The 24,530-nt window shown below is 36.7% G+C and overlaps 1 protein-coding gene across 1 annotated transcript in view; it reads right to left on the minus strand.

Annotated features, from left to right (window-relative positions):
- Positions 1-24,530, minus strand: part of LOC149197807 (alpha-dioxygenase 1-like) — a 182,188-nt gene that overhangs the window by 29,734 nt on the left and 127,924 nt on the right. The window lies entirely within an intron of this gene.

Genomic DNA, 24,530 nt, shown 5'->3' on the forward strand with positions numbered 1-24,530 from the left:
CAAATGTAGGTTGACTCATCATTGTTATTCAAAGAAAACCATGCCACCTGTAATTACTCGTTGGTGGTCCATAGGGGGCAGGGTTTTACTCCTGCCAAATGCTTCTAGGTCTTGGACCATTAACTTGTTCCCTTACAATCAAGGAAGATGAACTCTTAACCAAGCAAAAACAATAAAAATATACATATTTATTAATATAACAAAACCTTAATTGCTTTTGGGTCTGCTTGCCCGCTTTCCATGAGGGAGAGCTCAACCAATACTTTTATTCGGCCTTCGCTAGGCTTCTTTAAGCTAAACTTTGATGGAGCATCTAAAGGAAACCATGGCCCTGTGGGTTTAGGTGGCTTGATTCTGAATGACATGGGGAAGGTGGTGAAATTCTTTGTAGCAACACCACCAACAATGTCGTTGAATTTCTAGCACTTGAGACGAGGTTCCAAATTTTCGCTGAGATGGGCTTGGCTAAACTACAGCTCTTTGGAGATTCTCAAATACAAGTCTCTATGCTACATAAGCTTATTAATGGGTCTCCTCCAGAAAAGGTGGTCAGCAGTGGGAGGTTGGAGCTTATTAGTGAGTGAATCCATTCTCGTGTATCCTCCTTTAATTATGTAGTCACGGAACATGTAAGAAGACAAGGGAATCAGGCAGCCAACAAGCTTGTCAATTGGGTAAGTGATAATCAAAGCCAGGAACTTCTCCATGACTGGCCTGTTAGCTCTCGAACCCCTCATCTAGATGAGTTCTTCCAAATAGTGGTTAATGAAGACGGTTTCCTGATGGGGGTGTCAATCTCTGAGACATGCTCGACGTGTGGGCAATGAAGGGTATAATACAATAGATGGGGAGGATGACAAATTATCTGACCTCCCATTACATAAGGTGTAAGGTGAAAGGAACGATGAGGCGTGCGAGATTTCATTCATCCTCTGCGGGAAGGTGTGTTAGTAAGGCAAGGCGATTAATGGAGAAAGTTGGGGTTGTGGCAGGATATATTGGGATGGCGGTGTGGAAATTGGTAGATTTTGGTCTGAGAAGTTGTAGTTTGTCTAGGTTCTTCGGCCCTCGGGTAGTCTTGGAGTGGTGGAGAAAATGATGTCGTCGCTCCCTCCATTGTGAATAGACAACAAAAGCTTTAAGTTTGTATGTTTGGGCCCGATTTGTTGCCTTCGTCAATGAGTTGTGGGCAATTTGCATGGTAAGGCGGTCAGTCTTAATATCCATACTTGCGACACTCGATAAATATTTCTCTGAGTGTTTTCTGTGTTCGGGGTGGTGGTGGGGTTTTTGGTCTGCAAGGATTCTTTTGGTTACCCTGCTCTTTTTAGTTTTATCCTGGACTTCTAAGACGCATAATTGGGTGAGTAGAATTTGGTCTCGGAGGTCACAGGGGGCCGTGGTGGTGTATGCTCTAGATTTTAATGGCCTCGGGTTAGGCTCTCGGGGTTTTGTGCTCTTGGGTGAAGTCTTATGGCCCGCAACTATGCTTCCAAGTGTTTCCCCTGTCAGTGGAGAGGAAGATTTGTGGGTTTGCTTGGCGCATAATATAGGAATGTTTGAGTTTGTCTCCCTCTTGGCTGGTGTGTGGTGATTGACAGTTCTGAGGGGAAGGCTCCTGGTCGATGATTTGGGGCTAGCGTTGAGCTTGCTTTGGCTCACGGCTTTTCGAGAGGTGGTGAAGAGCGTTGTAGGTCATGTCTTGGGGGTGTCTTCGTGGCCATTCACCATGCAACTTGTACCATGGAATTCTTGATCCCAACCCATGCAGAGGGGCATCTCAACCAAACATGGTGGCTTCGACAACGAGTTGGAGGTGGGATAGGGGAATAGGGTTGTTGTAAGACCCAAGCAAGGAGGGTGTGCTGGTGGTGGTGCGGTTAGGGCGTCGTCTAGACCTCGAGGTGGCAAAGGAGGTGTGCATTCCGTGCGGGGTGGTCGAGTTGATAACGACGATAAGAATGGAAGTGTGGATCATGGGTGTGGAGCAAGCGTGCGGGGTCAGAATCATAGGCAGGGGCACACAAGAGCTGTTGGCCGGAAGAATTGCTCTGCTGCACATCATGACCTGCTCCAGTTAGTTATGAATCACCTAGAAGCATACAACATGTCCAGAAAGGAAGAGCATGAGTTTGTCATCGTCACATTAAACCATCTGCATTACTTTCAATGCCATGTCAGAGAAAGGATTGTGGTGGTTTGGCGGGGACAAAACTTGCTAGCAGAAAAGGTCGAGAAGCTGGAAACATGGTTGGCTCACTTTGAGAAACATGTTCAGTATTCATATCACCCCCCTCCCCCTCCAGGGACTAGGTCGAATAACCCAACATCAATTACTTCTGATGATTGAGTATGGTCACAGGCATCCTTCTGGTTATGTTTTTCTTTTGGTGCTTTTGGCTTGTCAGGCTATGGACTTCTAATCTGCTTCTTCTTCTGTTTTTTTTGTAATATGGTGATAGCATTGATCAACAAACCTGGTCGGGGTGAGACCACTTGCATTTTGATATCTATATACTCTCCTTTTGATTAATAAATAGATCCTCGACTTATAAAAAAAAATTATAACAAAACCTTAAAATATGAATATAAATGATTAATTATAAAAATCTAAAATCTAAAATTAATATCATTTTTTATAATATACATTTAAGGTTTCAAAAGCTAAACTCACTCAATCAATCAATCAAAGTTAAATAACATCTCTAAAATTATAATTAGTTGAAATCAAATAATAACATAATTTAATTAATTTAACAACAATTCTTCTTATAATTAAAATGATATAATTTTATAGATATATTTTTATAAAGAGAGAAGAAGGTATTTTAAAATCATAGAAACTATTTTAAGATATAAAATGTAATATATCTAACTATTAATTACCATAAACGTGTATACTTTTACTTTTTATATAAACTAATCTTGTGTGCAATCCTTAAATTTTGTTCCAACCAGGTGCAAAATGTAGGGAATTCTCAAGCTAAAGTCTTCCAACATAGCATTGAAGTTTTGATAGTTTATGTTACAAACTAGTTTAACTTTGTTATTACCCATAGACTTTGACCTTCTTGGACTTCCCACATCATCCATCACATCCATAAATAAGAATGGACTTAACATGTATCACACACTTATCCATAATATTGGAGATAAGATTGACCTTGAAAACTTTCACATAATTATGATCAAGCATACAATGGTTAAGATATTTTCCACAATGTTAAACGTCAATATCTCTAAATATTGAGATCTAAATGGAAAATGTGTTTCAAGAGAAATTATCATATTGGTGACTAGACCTTAACCTTGACCTTTCTCATTGAGTAGTCTAAAGCTAATAGGGGTAGAGATTATTTGCTTTATGGAGCTCTACAAGGCATCTAACATTGGCATAGCTTTTCGACACCTTCTCATGGAAAGGCTCAAGGTCTTGTGTCTTCTAGACTTAATGGTTTGACTAGTGTGACACATCATGAGTTCACCATTAATAGAGTACATACCACTATTGGTGATACAAAGGGAGTGAAAAGCATTAGTAGAGTTAAACAAGATTGTTTAGTCTCTCATACAACTTTTTGGCTCTACATTAATGAACCAGAGGAGATCATAGTAGACACATTATGTGATATAGATGGTTGCTTTCTCTTTGTTTTGCATATTGCTATATTTTTTCACATATGACATTATTTTGATGTTAGAGTAAGTAGAAGGCCTATATAAACAACTAAACATCCTAAGTTCTTTTCTTCTTCCCACCATCCATGGGTTGAATTAGAAGAACTTGTGGAAAAATAAAAACAGCATGGCTTTCAACACCTTTAAGACAAAGGAACAAAATAACATTTTCACTTGTAAAGATGAATGAGTGGAGATTGTATCATCATACACACATTTAGGAGCTCTCCTCTCTATATCATGCCTCAGTGTGACACCAATAAACCTCATTTAAGTAAATATTATGTAACCCTTTCTTCCATTGAGAAGCATTGCTTCTTGATGCAGGTGCATACAACTCAGCAATTCCATTATGTTCTAGGTAACTTAGGGAGTCCTGTGTTTCAAGGAAGTTGGATTCCTATGTATGTAATTATTAATGTTTTGAGTGATTAGAATAGGAATTAATTAGATATTGTGAGGATATTTGTAAAAGCTCTCAAATGTAGGAGAACATGAGTGATGATGAGTGATGATGAGAGAGTTGGAAATCAATTATAAGCCTTATACTAGGAAGTAGTGTCATGATTCGTGTAACTAGAGAGGATTCTTAGGGATTAACCGGAGTTGAAAGTGGACTTAGAGGATATTCAGGATTTACTTCAGCAGATTAAGGATCTGAACTAGAATTGGTTAAATAGAACCTTTTCTATAAATGTAACCCAAAAAGGCATAGAGTCAGTTAGTTAGAGTGAGATTAGAGAGGTTTGAATATAAGCCTACGGGCAGGAAAGGAAAGACCACTGATATTGAAAATTAGGTCGAGGAAGAAATTCCTGTGTAAATGTTGTTTATTAATACAGATAACTCGATTTTGAGTTTGTATGATGTGTACTGTGTAATTGAATTATAGATTGTGTGTGTGACTAGAGTAATTTTGTGTAACATAGGTTGCAGGTGTGCAGAACCAGAGAAGAGGTGTAGAGAGGAGTGTTACGACTTTACACACAGACAGTATAGGAGGAAGCCTTAATGTTACAGCGAAGGTGAAGGAAGCATAAAGGCGCGAAGGAGTGAAATAATGGAGTTGAAGATCGAAATAAGAACTGGTGAAGATCGTAAAGCGAAGACAAATACACAGAGAGAAAGTCGAATGGGAAATTACAGTAAGAAGCAGAAGAACGTAGCAATGCACAGGAATCGTTGGATCATTCAGATCAATGAACAAGCATGAGGGAGATAGACGGCCAAGATTAAGTCGCACGAAATAAAGACAAGAAGATGAATGGCAGAGATTAAGCGAGAACCCTCTATTAAGCCAAATTCTTTAAGTTTCATATTGAGCATGTGGATGGTATTCGCAAGGGGTAAGTAGTTTCTCGCGCGCCCTAAAGGTGGTAAGTAGTCTTTCTAAAATTCATGCGATTAAGCTTAGAGGTCAACACGTAGCAAGCAGTGGAGAGAGAAAACCACTTTTCTCATGTGCCCTTAATCGAATAACAGTTGTGCAAATATCTGCGCGAGATTGGGCGATAACCGTTGGATCAAGTGGGATTGATCAACGGTGAAGATCAGCCAAGCGAGTTGGCAATCGGGTGACGTGACAACCGTTGGATCAAGAGCAGATCAATGGTAGAGATCGTCTGGGGTTAGTTGATGATCAAGTGACACGATAATCGTCGGATCGAGGAATAATATCGACGACGGAGATCTAATGCGCTAAGGAGAGCATCGATGTATGTGAAAATATTCAAAGAAAGGTGGAAAGGTAAAGGTTTAAGTGTGGTTATGTAATGTTTCTATTATATGGGAATTCTAATAGAAATAAGCGGAGTTAAGGTTTTATGGGTTAAATTTGGCTTTTATGTGTGTGTGACTGGAGTAATTCTACGTAACATAGGTTGCAGGTGTGCAGAACCAGAGAAGAGGTGCAGAGAGGAGCATTACGGCTTTACACATAGATAGTACAGGAGGAAGCCTTAATGTTACAGCGAAGGTGAAGGAAGCGTAAAGGCGCGAAGGAGTGAAATAACGGAGCTGAAGATCGAAATCAGAACAAGTGAAGATCATAAGGCGAAGATAAATACACAGAGAGAAATCCGAATGGGAAATTACACAGTAAGACACAGAAGAACGTAGCAGTGCACAGGAATCGTTGGATCATTTAGATCAATGAACGAGCACAAGGGAGATAAACGACCAAGATTAAGTTGCATGAAATAAAGACAAGAAGATGAATGGCGGAGATTAAGCGAGAACCCTTTATTAAGCTGAATTATTTAAGTTTCGTATTGAGCACGTGGATGGTATTCGCAAGGGGTAAGCAATTTCTCGCATGCCCTAAAGATGGTAAGCAGTCTTTCTAAAATTCACACGATTAAGCTTAGAGGCCGACACGTAGCAAGCGGTGGAGAGAGAAAACCACTTTTCTCGCGTTCCCTCAATCGGATAACAGTCGTGCAAATATCTGTGTGAGATTGTGTGATAATTGTTGGATCAAGCAGGATTGATCAATGGTGAAGATCAGCCAAGCAGGTTGGCGATCGGATGACGCGACAGTCGTTGGATTGGATGGAGCAGATCAATAGTAAAGATCATCCGAGGTTAGTTGATGATTGGGTGACGCAATAACCATTGGATCGAGGAATAAGATTGACGACGAAGATCTAATGCGTCAAGGAGAGCATCGATGTATGTGCAAATATTCGAAGAAAGGTGGAAAGGTAAAGGTTTAAGTGTGGTTATGTAATATTTCTATTATATGGGAATAATAGAAATAAGAGGAGTTAAGGTTTTATGGGTTAAGTTTGGGTTTTAACCAAAGGGTATGGTTGATAAGCACCGGAGTTGAATAATAACCCAAAGTCGGAAACCATGGAATAATAAATGAATGTTCCATGTAGAGTTAAATTAAGGAGCCTTAAACCTTGATTTAAGAGAAAGGTTTTACTAAGTAAGGAATCTTTGGGAATTCCCGGGACACACTTAGTGTGACATGCATATGACATGAATTTTGTATGCATATTGTGGGTATATGCAGCTTAGGCTACATCATTATATATATGCAGCTTAGTTTGGCATCACTTCTACATTTAGTTTCAAGACATCTAAAATTTCAAAATATCTAGGCTATCATAGGTACACCTTGTCTTCCTTATGGATGTGAGATTTTGGGACCTTACCTTTGGGTTATATATTAGAGCCAAAAAAAGAGAGTCCACGTTTTGATGTTATTCAAACAACTCCACAAAAAGAGATCAGTTATGTGAAGTGTCATTATTGCAAAATTTGGCATCACCCTACTCATTGCCTCTTTGTTCTTCTAGGGTGTGAAAATAAATCATAATGTTAGGTAGATGGGCACCTCCTAGATGGATCATCTTAGATAACCATATCTTACACCTGGGGATTCTATACACTAACGAGATCCACTATGTTTGGTATGCCAAAGATTCTTGATTAATCTATTAATTCATTATTGATATTTATAGTTGCCATTATGTATTCAAAAGTGAGATAAATATAAGAATTCAAGATGATATCCTCTGGTCAAAACGGATTGCACCGATAGACTCATCTTTAAAAAATCCATTTAAATGCATGTATTCATCTTATGAAAAAAACCCATTAGACCCCAAATACCCTGGACTTGTCTCGCATTTTGAGAGTTTCCTTTGCTCAAATCAGAGTTCACTCCAATTAGAGACAAGGCATTATATTCCTGTAGAACATTGCACTTGTAGGACACGTTTACTATAATCAAGATGAATGACTACTTTGTCTTTAGATTCTCACCATATCATGAGATGAAAGGATGGTTATTTGTCCCATTTAGGGATATCATGACTTAGTTTAGGTTTTTATGGCATACAAGGACTAGAGATGTCTAGAACTATTCTTTCATGATATGTTTAATATACACCATTTTCTTGCTAGAGACAAGTCCTCTAAAGTTACCCATATCAACTTGATTACTTCCTAATTTAAGCCACACTTTAGCATGAAGAGGACCCATGACCAACTCACTGGCACAAGGGGAAATTGGATTAGACAACAAAAATCCCTCAATAAATCCCTTGCCCTCACAACCATTACTAATTTATTTTTATCCTCAATAGGTAGGAAAAATGTCCCAATGTAGTCAAGTAACTTAGTTTATTCAATATATAGATCTTCCTCTAATACTTCTACTTAATTCTCGTTCCATGCATTAATGTTCTTTCTTTTAAAAGTTTCTAGTTTTAAACTTAAGTTTGGAAAAAAAAATTGTGAGATTTCATTTCCACCCCAATATCTTCTCTTCCATGTATTTGTATTCCAATGGGTGTAGTGACCCATAATATATAAATGATGAAGTATAAACTCTTAATTTTGTAATAACAAAATGCATCTATATAAGAAAATACACATGAATGTAGAGAACCTTTAAGGTATGGTGACACCATCAAATATTCCTTATGGAAAGAATCACTACATAGGTCATGCTTGATACACTACAATCCTCAACCTATTCAATACAAATGTACTCATTTGTATACATGATATCTCATTAGTATTACTAGGGTCATATGCCAACTACCTCTCATATTGTATTTTTTATGCAACAAATACCGAGTGGATACATTTACTACCCACCAACTATCTAGTGGATCTTCTCTCATGATTAGTGTCACATTATATTAATTATCTCCCTTAGGTACCTCCCTAGCTATTTAATGTTACATTAATTATCCTCCCTAGGTACCTACCTAAGTACATTACATTTCATCCACCTTCACATGTTTCATCTTTGAAACATGAGTGTTTTGTCATATAATATGAATTTCTAAGCAATGTAATTAATTGTTACTAAGCATGATAATACATCCATCCTAGTGAAATGTGGAAAAGGGATCCAACCACTACCTTACCACCCCAATATTGATTATGGTTGCTCATTTGATTCCTTGTTGTCAACATGCTAGTATGATATCTCCACTCATTTTTTTAATATGTTGTGTACCTTTATATTGGGTGCTTTTATAATGTCACGTGGAATCTTCATAGTAAGTTTGCTAATACTCATAGCCTGGCCTTAGTCTATCATGAAGGTGTTTGTGGTGATATGGGGAAACTTTAGCTATTGGTTCTTATTTCTTTGACCCTTCAACATGTGGTTCCTTGGGTTCATGCAAAATTATAGATTTTTCTTCCTTTACATGCCTTACCTAGGTTTTTTCTTTGACTACTTCTACAAAATATTCATTATATTCAACTATGACTTTGCATTTGATGTGTTTGTTGGTATTGCATTTAGTTTCCCTATAAGGACTTCTTCATGTACCACCTCAAGCCTAGGTTGTTGACTAAGAGAAATATCTTGAATTTTTATTTTTATTTTTTTATATAGCAAAGCTTAATAAACTTCTTTTTCATATTGATATTAATCGTGCCTATTGAGCCTATCCAATGATATTTTAGAGTAATAACCACAGTGTTATCCATACCTAGAGCATACTTCTTTAGATGCAAAACATAATTATTTAGAGTAATCTTCAAAACTTTAAAATTTTAAAAATTCTCACCTTCAACCTATATGATATGTGTATGCTTTATAGGGACTTGCAACCTTTTAAGTAAGTCAATATTAATGAAATCATGCTTTTTGTTAAGGTATTTATGTTGATAAATATATCTCATAGAGGAACGTTCACATATGTTTAGTGTGAATATGTGGGATGTAGTTCAAGATATCTTTGAAAATTATTTCCAAAAAGTAATTCTAGTTTGTAATTCACTTTATTAAAAAAACCAAAAGCCTTATATTTAGCGATTAAGTCTAAAGTGTTATCTCATACATGACTTAAAGTAGGAGAAATCCTAAATAGATTCTTCACTAAAACTATAAAGATAAGGTATGGTAAAGGATTTTAAAACACACACTTGAGCAATTGAGAAACACACCCAAAGAGTAGAAAGCTAAGGAAGAGGCATTCCCAAGTAACACTAGTTCAAGGAATAGCCCTCATAGTTTCACACAATAGTAAGAAAGTTTGTGCAATCATACGGATAGAACCATACATCTTTATATAGTTCCACATACATGTCCATACAAGTCATACATGTTGTCTCACATGTTGTACATTAGTCTTCTATTGTTTTTTGTTTTTTCCAATAGGTTGTACAAGTTTAGCTTAAGTTGTTTTGGTATCCCTACAGGGATGAAATTTTGGGCAGCATGTGGAATTGTATTTGTAAGTTTCGTAGAAGGAATGAAAATATTATTTGAAGGAGTAATTACTTGTGTATGTGTGAAATTAATTTGCATGTTTCCACTAAATTAATTCTAACTACTATGTGATTAATGCAATGGTCTAAAATGTAATTTTACCATTAATTAAATTCAACAACCTACTTATTTGATTGAGATCATAAGGACACTAGTCACATAGGGCTTGAAATATTAACATGGTAACAAATCTTGGCCTCTAATTGAGATTCTTAAAGATTTGTAGCAATAAATCTATTTCTTACAAGAAGGGACAACAATAAGAATATTAAGATAGTGAAGATTTCCACAATTACTCACTTTCGTAGAGGATTTGTGGATGAAACTATGTATAGGATGCATGACTTAAAGTAGGAGAAATCCTAAATAGATTATTCACTAAAACTATAAAAATAAGGTATGGTAGAGGCTTTTAAAACACACACTTGAGAAATTGAGCAACACACACAAAGAGTGAGAAGCTAAGGAAGAGGCATTCTCAAGTAGCAAATGATTCAAGAAATAACCCTTATAATTTCGCACAATAGTATGAAAATGTGTACAATCGTATTGATAGAACCATACATGTATGTATGGTTCCATGTACATCTCCATACAAGTCATACATGTTGTACATTAGTTTTCTATTGTTTTTTGTTTCTTCCAATAGGTTATACGAGTTTAGTTTAAGGTGTTTTGGGCAACATGTGGAATTTTCCTTGTAAGTTTCTTAGAAGGAATGAAAAGCTTATTTGAAGGAGTAATTACTTGTGTATGTGTGAAATTAGTTTGTATGCTTCCACTAAATTAATTCTAGCTACTATGTGATTAATTCAATGGTCTAAAATTTAATTTTACCATTAATTAAATTCAACAACCTACTTATTTGATTGAGATCATAAGGACACTCGTCACCTGGGGCTTGAAATTATAACATGGTAACCAAGCTTGACCTCTAATTGAGATTCTTAGAAATTTGTAGCAATAAATATATTGCTTACAAGAATGACCAACAATAAGAATATTAAGAGAGTGAAGGTTTCCATAGTTATTCATTTTTGTAGAGGATTTCTGGATAAAATTGTCTATAGGATTTTAATCATATACACAGTTTCATTAGGAAGTCCTCTACAAATAAGAATATTTCAAGATTTTATCTTTTGATTTGGGAGTTTGTGCAATAGATTGGTGCAGGTCGTTGAAACCCATTACTACAAATTATATATATTCAATAGAACTAACACTAGAGTCAAACCCCAAAAAGATATTGTGCCAAGTCCCAACTTATGTGGCGTTGATATATATATATATATATATATATGAGTGGATTGTATGGTGTATATATATTGGCCATGGGAAGGAATACCTTTATACTATAAAGGAGCCACACAAAGGTCCCTTTTTACAACCCATAACTAATAGAAAGAAAGAAAGAATTTTTAACGTCCACAAGACTAGATATAGTCTATGGAACCACTAGCTTCCCTGCTTTTTGCCTTTTGAAATTCAATCCTCTTATTATTCAAATTAATGATGATCTTGCCCAACCTTCTAAGAGTCCCCTCACTGAAAAAACAATGCCAAGGAATTGATGTTGACTTACTGTTGTAACTGTCTCTGATGTCTCTAAAAGCATCGCATTCCAAAAAGAAATGTTTTTCTGATTCCACTACCCCAAAAGTGAAAAAATTACACACCCTCTCTTCCCAAGATTCTTTAGGTCTTTTCAATCGACATGTTTCACACCATAGTTGATGCGAGTTAGTTCTTAATTGAGCAATAAGAATCTTTGCTCTCCATGGAATGCTAGCTCCAATGTACTCTTTTTGTTGGAGATCACATGTGGGGTTGAATTCTTGGACATAGTACTTCTTTCTTCCCAACTCTTCTCCCCATATATGCTTACAAAACTTCTCCATAACATAGCTCTTTAAATCCTTTCTATTTGTGGGACATGCATTAAGGTAAATATTCTATTTTTGCATCCATGTGTTGTTTTGTCTCATCCATGATTTCTTTCTTTCACTCATTCCTTCATTGAAGATAGCTTTAGGACATCTACCTTCTCTCATTTGCTCAATTCTCTGAAGATACCTTATGAGATGCACCATAGAAATTTCTTCCATGGAAGTTGCTCATGTTTCACTCAGCATTATCTCATAAGAAAATGAACTTTTTATTTTAAAGTTGCTCATGATCAAGCATTTTTTAATTTTCTCAATTTGCTTCCATTTTGAGACAGGGATGTTACTAGCCCACAATTCACACCTATATAATATCACTGGACAAACTAGGAGCCCAAAAAGCACTTTAATTGTTGTCCAATCCCATAATTTTGCCTCTCTACATCTGTTTTGAAGAGAATATAATGCTTTCCACCCTCCTAAAATTCTCTTCTTTTTATAGTGCTCCCAATTAATCTTGTTGAAATCAATCCCGAGGTACTTGTATTCATTTACTTATTCAAGAATGTTGCCTTCAAATAAGAACGTATGATGGCTCTGCTTCTTTTTATTTGAGGCAATCATTTTTTTTTTCTTGTTGATATTGACTTGCATCCCCACTGGTTTACAAAAATGCTCAAGGTCATAAAGGTGCATCTACAATCCCTGGGCCAATTTAGCAATCAATACAAGGTCATCAGCATATAAAAGAAGCTTTATCACAAAATCCCCTAACCGAACACCATCCCCACCTTGCAGATTTAGCCACTCTTCCAATTTATCAATATATAAACCAAAAAGAGAAGGGGATAAAGGGAAACCTTGCTTGACTTCAGTGTCACTTCTAAAGCTTTCTGAAATGTCTGTTGAAGTTCTAATTTTGACTTTCACCTCTTCATAAAGCCTATGGACAACAACTTTATAATGCAAAGTAATTTCAAGTTCCTCCATTCTACTCCACAACTTATCTCTAGGGACTGTGTCAAATTCCTTTTTGAAGTCATCAAAGCAGCAAAATACTTCTTATTTTCCCTCCCAAACCTTTTCAATAATGTGTCTCAATGTGATACCATGATCTACTGTAGAATGTTTCAGCCTAAAACCTACTTTCCCTTTTGCCCTCTTTTATTTGACTTCCACCCACTTATTGATTCTATTTTCCAATCTCTTGCGAATCCTTGCCGAATGACGTTGTTGAATATTTCCATGATGTGCGGTGCAAGAATGTTCATTCCCCACTTTAGATATTCTGCTTGAAGTTCAACCAAGTCCTTTGCCTTTCCTATTTTCAACTTCTTAATTCTTGTCTCTACTTCCTGTACTGTGAAAAGCTTTGTATTTGTGTTGATCTTAGGAGGAGGCTCCTCCTCTCATTCTTTCTCATAGAGTTTCCATGCATAGTTAATATATTGATTGGTTGTAATATTATTTTCAATTTTCTTCTTCCTTGGTTGAAGTTCCTGCCAAAAATGCTTTGGGTGATTCTTGCCTAGATATATTAACTCTTCTCGCCTTGTTTGCATGAACTCATCTTTTTTATTTTTTAAAATCTGCTTATATAAATTTACATTCATCTTCTCCTTGCCTGCCTTTTTCAAGGTTTTTCTTGCCATTTTGCATTCCTCATCAAACCAAGAATTTATAGGAAAACAATTTGATTCAGATTTCCTATTTTTTGCTCTTTTGCACTTCTCAAGTGCACTCTGAATTATATTTGTTAACTCATGATTATTGAGGCTTTGGGAACCAATCTTCCCCTTCTGAATTGATCTCTCCAACATTTTTTTGAAGATTGTGCAATTTTCCTGTGTTAGAAGAATTTCCCCCTTGATATCAATTGTCGAGAACATTACATTTTCCTCCTATGTTGTCTTTCTTCTAACCAAGATAGCTTTATATAAATTGGGTTATGTTTTGATTTTAAGACCCACTTATTCTATCCAATCTTAACTTCATCTATCCTTTCTATCAAGCTTTGTGAACAAATAACATAGTCAACAACACTTGCCCCATTATATGTGTTGCAAGTGAACTTCCTAGACCTTTTCCATTTGTCTACACCATTGCAGATAATTAAGTTGAAAGAACCACACATTGTGAGAAACTCCTCTCCAAAACTATTTCTAACTTTGTCATCTTAAGAACATCTTAACCATTGAAGATTCTCCTCTTCAATGAACCAAAGAGGATTATGATCTTCTTTGGAATGAAAAAAACTAGCTTGTTGATTTTTTGTTCTAACATTGATATGTCCCACTAATATAACTTCTCCCCGCTGAGAATATACAACAATATCTTGCTTTAAAGCTGCATATGGGTCTTTGCTATCTAGCCCCTTATTTTTGTAAGTTTTTGATACTTGAGGTGCAAAATAGCATGTTGCAATTCTTATGTGGTTCTCATTCTCTGTTATTTTGAATCAAACATATTGTTTATTTGTCTATCATTTCTATCAAGCTTTGTGAACAAATAACGTAGTCAACGACACTTGCCCCATTATATGTGTTGCAAGTGAACTTCCCATACCTTTTCCATTTGTCTACACCATTGCAGATAATTAAGTTGAAAGAACCACACAACATGAGAAACTCCTCTCCAAAATTATTTCTAACTTTGTCATCTTATGAACATCTCAACTATTGAAGATTCTCCTCTTCAATGAACCAGATAGGATTATGATCTTCTTTGGAATGAAAAAAACTAGCTTGTTGATTTTTTGTTCTAACATTGATATGTCCCACTAAAATAATTTCTCCCCACTGAGAATATACAACAATATCTTGCTTTAAAGCTGCATATGGGTCTTTGCTATCTAGCCCCTTATTTTTGTAAGTTTTTGACACTTGAGGTGCAAAATAGCATGTTGCAATTCTTATGTGGTTCTCATTCTCTGTTATTTTGAATCAAACATATTGTTTATTTGTCTATCATTTCTATCAAGCTTTGTGAACAAATAACGTAGCCAACAACACTTGCCCCATTATATGTGTTGCAAGTGAACTTCCCAGACCTTTTCCATTTGTCTACACCATTGCAGATAATTAAGTTGAAAGAACCACACAACATGAGAAACTCCTCTCCAAAATTATTTCTAACTTTGTCATCTTATGAACATCTCAACCATTGAAGATTCTCCTCTTCAATGAACCAGATAGGATTATGATCTTCTTTGGAACGAAAAAAACTAGCTTGTTGATTTTTTGTTCTAACATTGATATGTCCCACTAAAATAATTTCTCCCCACTGAGAATATACAACAATATCTTGCTTTAAAGCTGCATATGGGTCTTTGCTATCTAACCCCTTATTTTTGTAAGTTTTTGATACTTGAGGTGCAAAATAGCATGTTGCAATTCTTATGTGGTTCTCATTCTCTGTTATTTTGAATCAAACATATTGTTTATTTGTATCTTCTTTCACAAACTGCATGTAACGACCTTCTTTTTCTTCCATTAAAACTAGTATTCCTCCATACCCTTTTCAATTTTCTACTGTCGCGTTCCAAATTGCTAATTTCAAATAAACATCAAACATAGGAGCTTTACAACCATCATGTTCATGAGTTTCTGTGAGATAAATAACGTCTCTACCTTTTGCAATAGGCCCTATCCCAGGTCCCCTCCTCCAAGGGTAACCTCTATAGTTCCAACAAACTAGACTTAGGTAGACTTGGGTAGGATTTGATTGCTACGCAGCTTGGCACACAAGACTCAAATTTGAGTCTTCACCCCTTTTCATTCATGTTGATCATGTTATTTTCCTCTCGATTATAGAATTAAATAGTTTTTATTTATCGCCAAATTTCTGCCCTGCTTTTCCATGAGGCACAAACATTGCAATAACCACTTTATCATTGTACAACCATTATATTTTCCCTTCATTTCTTATTGCTCTATTTTTCTCCACTTCTTCTCTTCTCTCCTCTTGTTGTTTTCTAGTTATATCTTCATATAAGAATAAGTGTGAGCCTTTCAAGAGTTTCTTTTTTCCTAAGACATAGTGTTTGTCTTGCACACTTGTCATGATGACTTTTATGGGTCAAGGCGTCTCTTCATATATTTTTGCCACCCTTCTTGCTTGACAAATTTTCCCTCTCCAATGTCATTTCTCTTTCAAAAAGTCTCTTGTCAAATTGAGAGTGCTTTCATTCTTCCCATATTCACTTATTCCTCTTATAATAAAGTTTGTTTCCCTATATTTTCTATCTTTGTGTTCTCTTTCCTATGCTCTACAAGCACTTACATCTTCTTTTTCTTTCATCCTTATGTAACCTTCAGTGTCCTTAGCTTTGGTTTTGATTTCTTTTGGAATGCTTGTCCTCTTGATCTATTTTGCCTCTTTTTCGGAAATGACTACCTATTGAGATATTTATGCGCCTGCCTGAGTTGCTTTAGAAATTATCACTTCGTTGTTTGCTACCATTGATTCTTTCATGGTTTGCCATGTTATTTTCATGCTTTCCCATTCTTGTTTTCCTGTCTCTAAAGCCTCTTGTAGCATTGTTACTTCCTCTTTTAGGATCCTATTACCTTCCATTAAACATCGATTTGAAAGTGTAATCTCTGAAATTTTGTGGTCCCTTTCCTGTTCTTTGGATTCCAAACTTTCCAGCGCTGCCCTAGCCTTCATCAGTTCCTGGACATAGAGATCTGATGACAAAGTAAGAGATGTATATGTGGGACTGTAAATGGTTGACTCTTCTTTATTTTTGCTACTCTTATTTGTTTTCTTTTTCTGGGACTATTTTCTTCTTCTTTGTTCCCATTTAAAGCGAGCAATTTTGCGCTTTAAAATACCCTGATATTGTTTTTCATTTACCCAAATCCACTTCTTTGTTTTGTTTGTTGAATCAATTTTGACTTGGTCTAAATGATTTGTTTCCATAAAATATGAGACTTTTTTGCCATTGTTTTCATTTTGTGATTAAGCCACTTATAAAACCCTAAACTCAAATTCCACTGCCGAAGCGGTTTCTGAGCCCTTTAAATCCTTGATTCCTGCCCTCTTGTACCTCGGGAAAATGGGACAAGTAACCGGAGCTAAGCATGAATTTGAACACTTGTATGCCCAAGTCTAGCCAAGAACCTCCAGCACCAGTGGGAACGAGATAAATACCATCCAAGTAACCAGTGCGAAGGCTTCCACGAAACCTAGTGTGCAGTGTTGAATCTAGAATGTGTTATCTTGAGTCTTTGTGCAAAGTGTAACGCAAGTCTCTATATATGTTTAGCCCCGCCCTTTGTATCTTGTCTCTGTGTGCCATGCAAAGCGTAACACAAGTCTTCGTATGTGCGTAATGCAACAAAAAATGACAGTAACAAACAGAATACCAAAAAAATAGATATTGTATGTCTGTCTGATCAATGGAAGGGGGAGTTTTGAGCATTGGTCCTAGTTCAACACGAATTGAAATATTAACAAGCAAAGTAGAAAACAGATAGATAGATTGGTACTCACATAACGTTTCTGTGAAATGGGTTTTCACGTTCACATATAATGCAAGTCGAACAGGGCCATGAAATGACGGGTCTGCATTCCCAAAAAAATCAAAAACAAAAATCCATGCAACACGATTTCAAACCCCAGCCTGTCATATCTGCTCACCATGCGTGCTTCTGCGTGTTTTTGTGTTTTGGAGTAACGAGCGCTATTGCCAACTTTCATTTAAAGTTTCGTATATTTTTTAGCCAAAAAAAATCATTTCACTCCCTACATTGTAGGACAGCGCCTAACCAGCATACTATAGGGTATTCAATGCGCCGGGAGATGTACGGGAGATAGCTCGCTAACACCCGAATTCGGAAACTTGCCACTAAATAAGAAAAGGGAATTCGCGTGTTAGCGGGCTATCTGCCCTGCATCTCCCGACGCATTGAATACCCTATGATAGGCTGATTAGGCGCTGCCTACATTGTAGAGAAGAAGGGTTCCATGACAACATGTGTAACCAAGTACAATCTTGGACCTTGACATTTTTAAAAGAGTCCCTCCCGCCTTCCCTTGGAACTCCTCAGATAAAATCTCTAGGACGGAAATATCTACAACACTTACTGGAATGAACCCAGTCTCCGTTACCTACTGATCTCGAACCCCTACATTTTATTTTTCGAGCCACCCTTTCCTTCATTTCAAAAACTCCCGGGGAAAAACCTCTGGGATGGGAATTTATTCCCTTCTCTTGTTACCTTGAAAGTCTTGCTCCTTATTTCAAATTGAAGAATAGGGAAACTCAGGCCTGCATAGGCTTCCGTTGGTCACAAGGTTAAAAGGAACCTTCCACTATGCCACTCTAATCCAATTCAATCATATAACTTAAAGAAACAATTTTATAGGGATTATATAATTTCATGAAGAGGATAATTACCTTACACAAGGAATTTACTAGAGTTTTAATGAACACACAAGTTGCATTGCATAATTTTTTATTACACACCAAAATCCAACTTTTTCATAAAGATTTGATTAATACGTTCGAGGCATTTTCTAGATCCTTGAAAATAGGATCGGATCGGTGAATTTTGGCTTGAGATTAAGCTTCAAGCCTTTTCTTAACAAATTAACGAAAATACTAAAAATAATATTACATGGTCATTTAAACTATTTTTTTTCTTAATCTACATAAACAAAAAGCAAATATTGAGGAACCAACTACTCTGGTAAATTATTTTGACATTTTGGAGGTCAAAATAGAATTTTACAAATGTCCCTACATCATAGTCCCAAGGAACAATTATTATTTTGACCTTTTGGAGGTCAAAATAGAATTTTACAAATGTCCCTACATCATAGTCCCAAGGAACAAATTGTTCATGGGATCTTGGCCATGAGTTATCCAATTTAACTACCACTTTTTTATAGTAATGTAGCAATCATCAAAGTAGCATCTACGACTAAATGATCCTTCCATTTAACTAGGTATTCATAATACTCTTTACCCATTGTCTTCTTAAGAGGTCTTGTGTCTAGGGTTTTCTTAGGTTGTAAAGGTTTTGTTGTTGGTAACTTCTTATTCCATTGAATCTGTTGGTTTCAATTTTCATCTGTTGGTCAAGTTGTTTCATATAGTTGATATGTATACAAGTCTTCAACATTAAATATGGGATAGATGTCAATTCTCGGTGGAAACTCTATCTCATAGGCGTTGTTTGAAAATTTCTTAAGGATTCTATAGGGTCCAATTTTCTTTAATTTTAAATTGTTGTACTCTCGTTTAGGAAATTGTTCCTTCTTCAAATGTGTTAGGGCTAATTCACCCACTTCAAAGCTTTGTTCTCTCCTCTTTAAATATGCTAAGATTTTATATTTAAGGTTGCTTCTCCATAGATTTTGTTTCACCTGCTCATGAATTTCCTACATAGTTGTGGAAAAGTCCTCTCCTTCAACACTTCTTTATTCATCTCATCCAAAACTATTGAGCTCATGAACTCCTCAAGGATGCATTCCATATATGATTTGGAATGGACTTTGACTAATACTTCTATTTGGATAATCATTATAATTCACCCATTATTTGGGATCCTCTCCAACTAAGCTCCTTAAGATATTCCCCAAGATTTTGTTGACTACCTCAGTCTGTCCATCAGTCTCAGGGCCTTTCTTCTTGATTCAATGTAGTTCTGATTTCTTCACCATTGACATCACACTTTACTTGAAATAGTTATTGAAATATCATAGCATCAAAACAAGCTACTTTATAATCTTCTTCTTCAATAGTTGGAATCCTTTCTTAGCTTCAAAAATCCAATGGAACGATTTCTTTTTCTTGTTTATGGTCTCTACCAATGAGGCACTCATCCTTCTAGAGTTCCAAATTAATTTATTGTAAAAATTGGCCAAACCATGAAAAATCCTAACTTCAAACACATTTTCGGGACAAGGCCACTCTACAATCACTTTGAATTTATCATGATCCATCTTCAAGCCACTTTTAGATATGACAAAGCCCAAATAAACAACCTTAGGTTTCATGAAGGAACAATTTTTAAAATTAATTAATAATTTCTCCTACTGCAACTTTTCCATAAAATACCTTAACTGCATTAAATGCTCATCTTTGGACTGATTGTATAACAGAATGTCATCTAAATATACAATCAAAAACTTTCCTACGAATTCCTTTAATACCTCATTCATTAATATCATGAAAGTTTTGGGTGCGTTAGATGGTCCAAATAGCATTACCATCCATTCATACAAGCCATCATTACTTTTAAATGTTGTTTCCACTCATCCCATTCTCTAATCTTGATATGACAGTTCCCTCTTTTTAGATCAATCTTAGAGAAACATATAGCACCACTAAAAAACTTGAACAAAACATTTATGTAGGGTAATGGAAATATGTACTTGATTGTGATTTTATTTATTACCCTTGTGTCTGTGCAAATTCTCCAACCACCATCTTTCTTTCTGCTCAACATTGTTGACACAACACATGGGCTAAGGATTTATCTAATCAATCCCTTATCTAGGAACTCTTTCACTTGCTTCTTAATTTCCTCATTCTCCTGAGGGGTCATTCTCCATGCAACCTTGTCTTTTAGACTTGCTTCGGGTATCAAGTCAATATGGTTACTTATGCTTCTTACAAGTGACAATTCATTAGGCAAGTCATCCACAACGATGTCATTATATTCATTCAAATTTTCTTGAGTTTCAATAGGCAGATCTGCAATTGAAGTAGTTTTAAGAATTATTCTAGGTTGTAGAAAATCCTTTAGATTCACAAGCTAATGCAATTTGCTAAAGCAAGAGACAAGAATCTACTTCTACTCTTTACAGCGGAAGCCCATAAATATTGAGCAAATAATAATCAATAAAGGAAGGTAATCAAAGGCACATAACACAATAAATATCTAGGGAAAGCCACAGCGCAAAACCCCACTATCTGTTTTGTATTAATCCAGAAAATCAAGATGAAATTACAATGCTTGTTCTCTCTAGAACAATCCCAGCACTCAGCGAATTCAATCTCCAACTCATAAGCAAGCTCAAGGCAAAATCTTAGCCTCTTCACAAGCTCTCCAAGTCTCTATTCCAATGTATAATTCCTATGAAGGATAGCTTGTATTTAAAGGGAAATAAAGCCTCTAAAAATAGCGCAATCCCTCAAGGACCAGTTCCTCACTTCATGCACTGTCAGTGCAACTCAGAAAAATCTAAAACAAATAGTACATTGTCCCTGCACTCTAGTGTCAACTGGGTCTCTCTCAGAATCGACATACATGAGTTTTCGATGAGTAAATATTCAATTAACTAGAGTAGCACTGGTGGAGTTCATTAGTGTCACCAATGACTATTAACTCACTATTAGTTCTCTCAATCAGTTTGAGAACTAATTTAACTAAAATGACTCACAAAACTGAGTTTTCTATTTTACAACTCACAATTAACTCACACTGGACTCCCACAAAGTAGGGAGAACATATACATGACTTCCAAAATACTTCCAACTTGAATTTCCTAAGTTAAGTAAGTTTAATAAACTTAATTTAACTATTTTAAGTTTTTATGAGAATAGAATTCGAATTTAATTCACAGTTTAATACAAGGACAAATGAAACTCGAATTTCTTGTTGTCATTTCTCAACACTCCCTCTCAATAAGAAAGGGATTATCAACTACCCCGATCCTGTCTATGTGAAACTCGAATTTACATCTTAACAATGCCTTTTTCAAGATGTTAGAATCTTGCTCCTCTGTTGGAATGTATTCTAACAACATGATCTGCCTCAATACATAATCTATAAGAGAATGATATCGGATATCAATATTCTTGGATTGATCATGAAAGACTAGATTTTCAGAGAGATTGATACAACTCTGATTATCACAATAAATCATTGTCGGATCCATCTGCTGACCAAACAAATCAACCAAGATCTTCCTCATCCAGATAGCCTCACATGCTGCCTGACTTGCAGCCATGTACTATGCCTCTGCTGAATTGAGTGCAACCGACCTCTGTTTCATGTTGTACCAAGAAACTGTCGCTAACCCAATACTAAAGATCCCTCCTAATGTGCTCTTCCTGTCGAATGAACTCCCTGCCCAATCTGCATTGGTGAAGCCTTGAAGCTTCACTCCCTCTGTCCGTATGTACCATAACCCAAACATAGTAGTGCCTATGAGGTATCTCAATACATGCTTTTCCGCCTTCTAATACAGCTTGGTAGGCCTAACCATCGCTTGACTAAGCTAGTTAACTGCATAGCACATATCTGGTCATGTGTTCACCAAGTACATGAGTGAACCCACAAGCTACCTGTAAATAGTAGCTTCCACTACTTCCCCTGAAGTAGCATCCTCCTTCCTCTAGTTACCAGCTAGAGGAGTCTCCATGGGTTTTCTTCTCTCCATGTGTAATCTCCTGAGTATCTCATTGGCATACTTTCCCTGAGATACAAAAAAATCCCCATCTCCCTGCCATACCTCCATGTCAAGAAAGTAATGCATAAGCCCCATGTCCTTCTTCTCACACTCTCTTACAAGGTACTCCTTGCAAGATTTTATGAGCTTCTCATCACCTGTCAGTATAAGATCATCTACATAAAGTACAATAATCAACATCTTACCTTCCACCACTATGTGATACAAGTTCACATTAGCTTCACTCTTCGTGAAGCCCAACCTAGTGAAGTAGCTATCTATCCTAGTGTACGAAGCACAATGTGCTTGCTTCAGCCCATACAACGCTCTCTTGAGTCAACACACATGCGACTCATAGTCTAAGGTTTCAAAACCTTCGGGCTGCTCTATGTACACCTCTTCCTCAATCATTCCATTGAGGAAGGCAGTCTTCACATCCATTTGATGGATATTCCAACCCATATGTGCTGATAGTGCCAAAATAGATATGATTGACGAGTACCTTGCAACAGGAGGAAAGGTCTCATCATAGTCAATCCCCTCTACCTGTGAAAATCCACGGGTTACAAATTTGGCCTTATTCTTCTCCACACTACCATTTGCAGCTTTCTTTACCTTGTAAATCCAATGGGAGCTCACAACTGACTTGCCCTTTGGTCTCGGGACCACATCCCAAACACTATTTTGAACTATGGAGTCATACTCCTCCACCATTGCATCAACCCAAACCGGCTACTGCACTACTTCCTGAAAGGAAGATGGCTCTGTCACAACACATGCACCCATAACTGCCATGTATCCATTGTACCTCTCTGGTGACCTCCTCTATCTGCACTGAGAAGAGGGTGCTCCCACATTCTCTCGTGCATCATCCGACAATTTGTCAGCCTCTCTAGTGTGCTTTCTTCCCTCTTTGGAAGACTTTGATTGAGTGGATTTCTCCACTCTCTAAACCTCTGCATGTGGTTGCTCCATATTAATTTGAGGACCCTCAACTTTAGGAGCTAAAATCTCGTCATCCACATGTAGCTCAAGCTCCCTCTCAAGGGATACTCACATGGCCTTCTCCTCATGAACCTGATATCCTTGCAAACCACTGTCATTTGATTAGTCGGCATGTACATCTGATAGTTGTGGGGTGTATCAGTGTACCCATAAACATCCCCAACTCTACTTTTGGCTTAAGCGTCTTCCTTGCATCTTTGGTCACATGGAAATAAACCGATGACCCAAAAATCTTGAAGTGATCAACATATGGCCTCCTACCAGAATAAGCCTCCTCTGGTGTCTTCATCTCAAGTATTTGATGTGGGCTACGGTTCTGAACATAAACCACTATGTTGCATGCCTCAGCCCACAAGTGTAGTGGTAGGCCCTAATCATGCAACATCGCCCTTGCTGCCCCTACTATGCTTCTATTCTTCCTTTTGGAAACCCCATTTTGTTGAGGGTTATGGGGTGTCGCCAAATTTCGTTTAATCCCTTCCATTACACAGAAGTTCTTAAACTTATTGGAGACATATTATCCATCGTTATCACTCCATAGAGCTTTAACCTTCTTGCCTGACTCTTTCTCAACCAATGCTTTGAATTCACAAAACTTTGTGAATGTCTGATCATTTATCTTCATGAAAAATATCCAACATTTACAAGAATAGTCATCTACAAATATAACATAATACCTGTGTTTGGCAGTGGATACTGTCGAGAATGGTCCACACACATCTGAATGGACTCTCTTCAGAATAGACTTTGTTCGACTGTCTTTGTCTCCAAAGGAAGACTTGATGTATTTTCCCAAATTACAACCCTTGCATGTATCAACTTGCTCAAGCGTACCTTTGGGAAGACTGGTAGATATTTGCTGCAATATCTTCAAAGCCCCATTATGCAAGTGGCCCAATCGCCTCTGCCACAACTCGTTGACGTCTCGGCTCAACATTTTTTCTGCTTTTTAACTCAAAGCAACAAAATCCTCTACCTCTATCTTATAGAGATTATAAACTCGAATCCCTCTCTTCTTTACTTGAACTGTGGCTATATGTTGAAGGAACGCCTTTCCTTTTGAAAATATCACATCATAGCATCTATCCTCAAGTATGGCAACAAATACCAAGTTATTCGTCAATCAAAGTACATGTATAAAATTCTTCAAGGTGAGTAGATCTACATGCTCCCTCTGAAAAGTAATAGTGCCCACACCAGTAACACTATACTTACTGTCATCACCCATCTCAATATGCATCTTTAGATCTTTCTCCTCCAATTCGCTGAATAACTCTTTTTCGCCAGTCAGGTGGAAAGAAGCTCCATTG

Source organism: Pinus tabuliformis, chromosome 2_2 (assembly GCF_031772625.1).
Source record: "Pinus tabuliformis cultivar Carrire ecotype Pingquan chromosome 2_2, CPIR1, whole genome shotgun sequence".
Taxonomy (NCBI): domain Eukaryota; kingdom Viridiplantae; phylum Streptophyta; class Pinopsida; order Pinales; family Pinaceae; genus Pinus; species Pinus tabuliformis.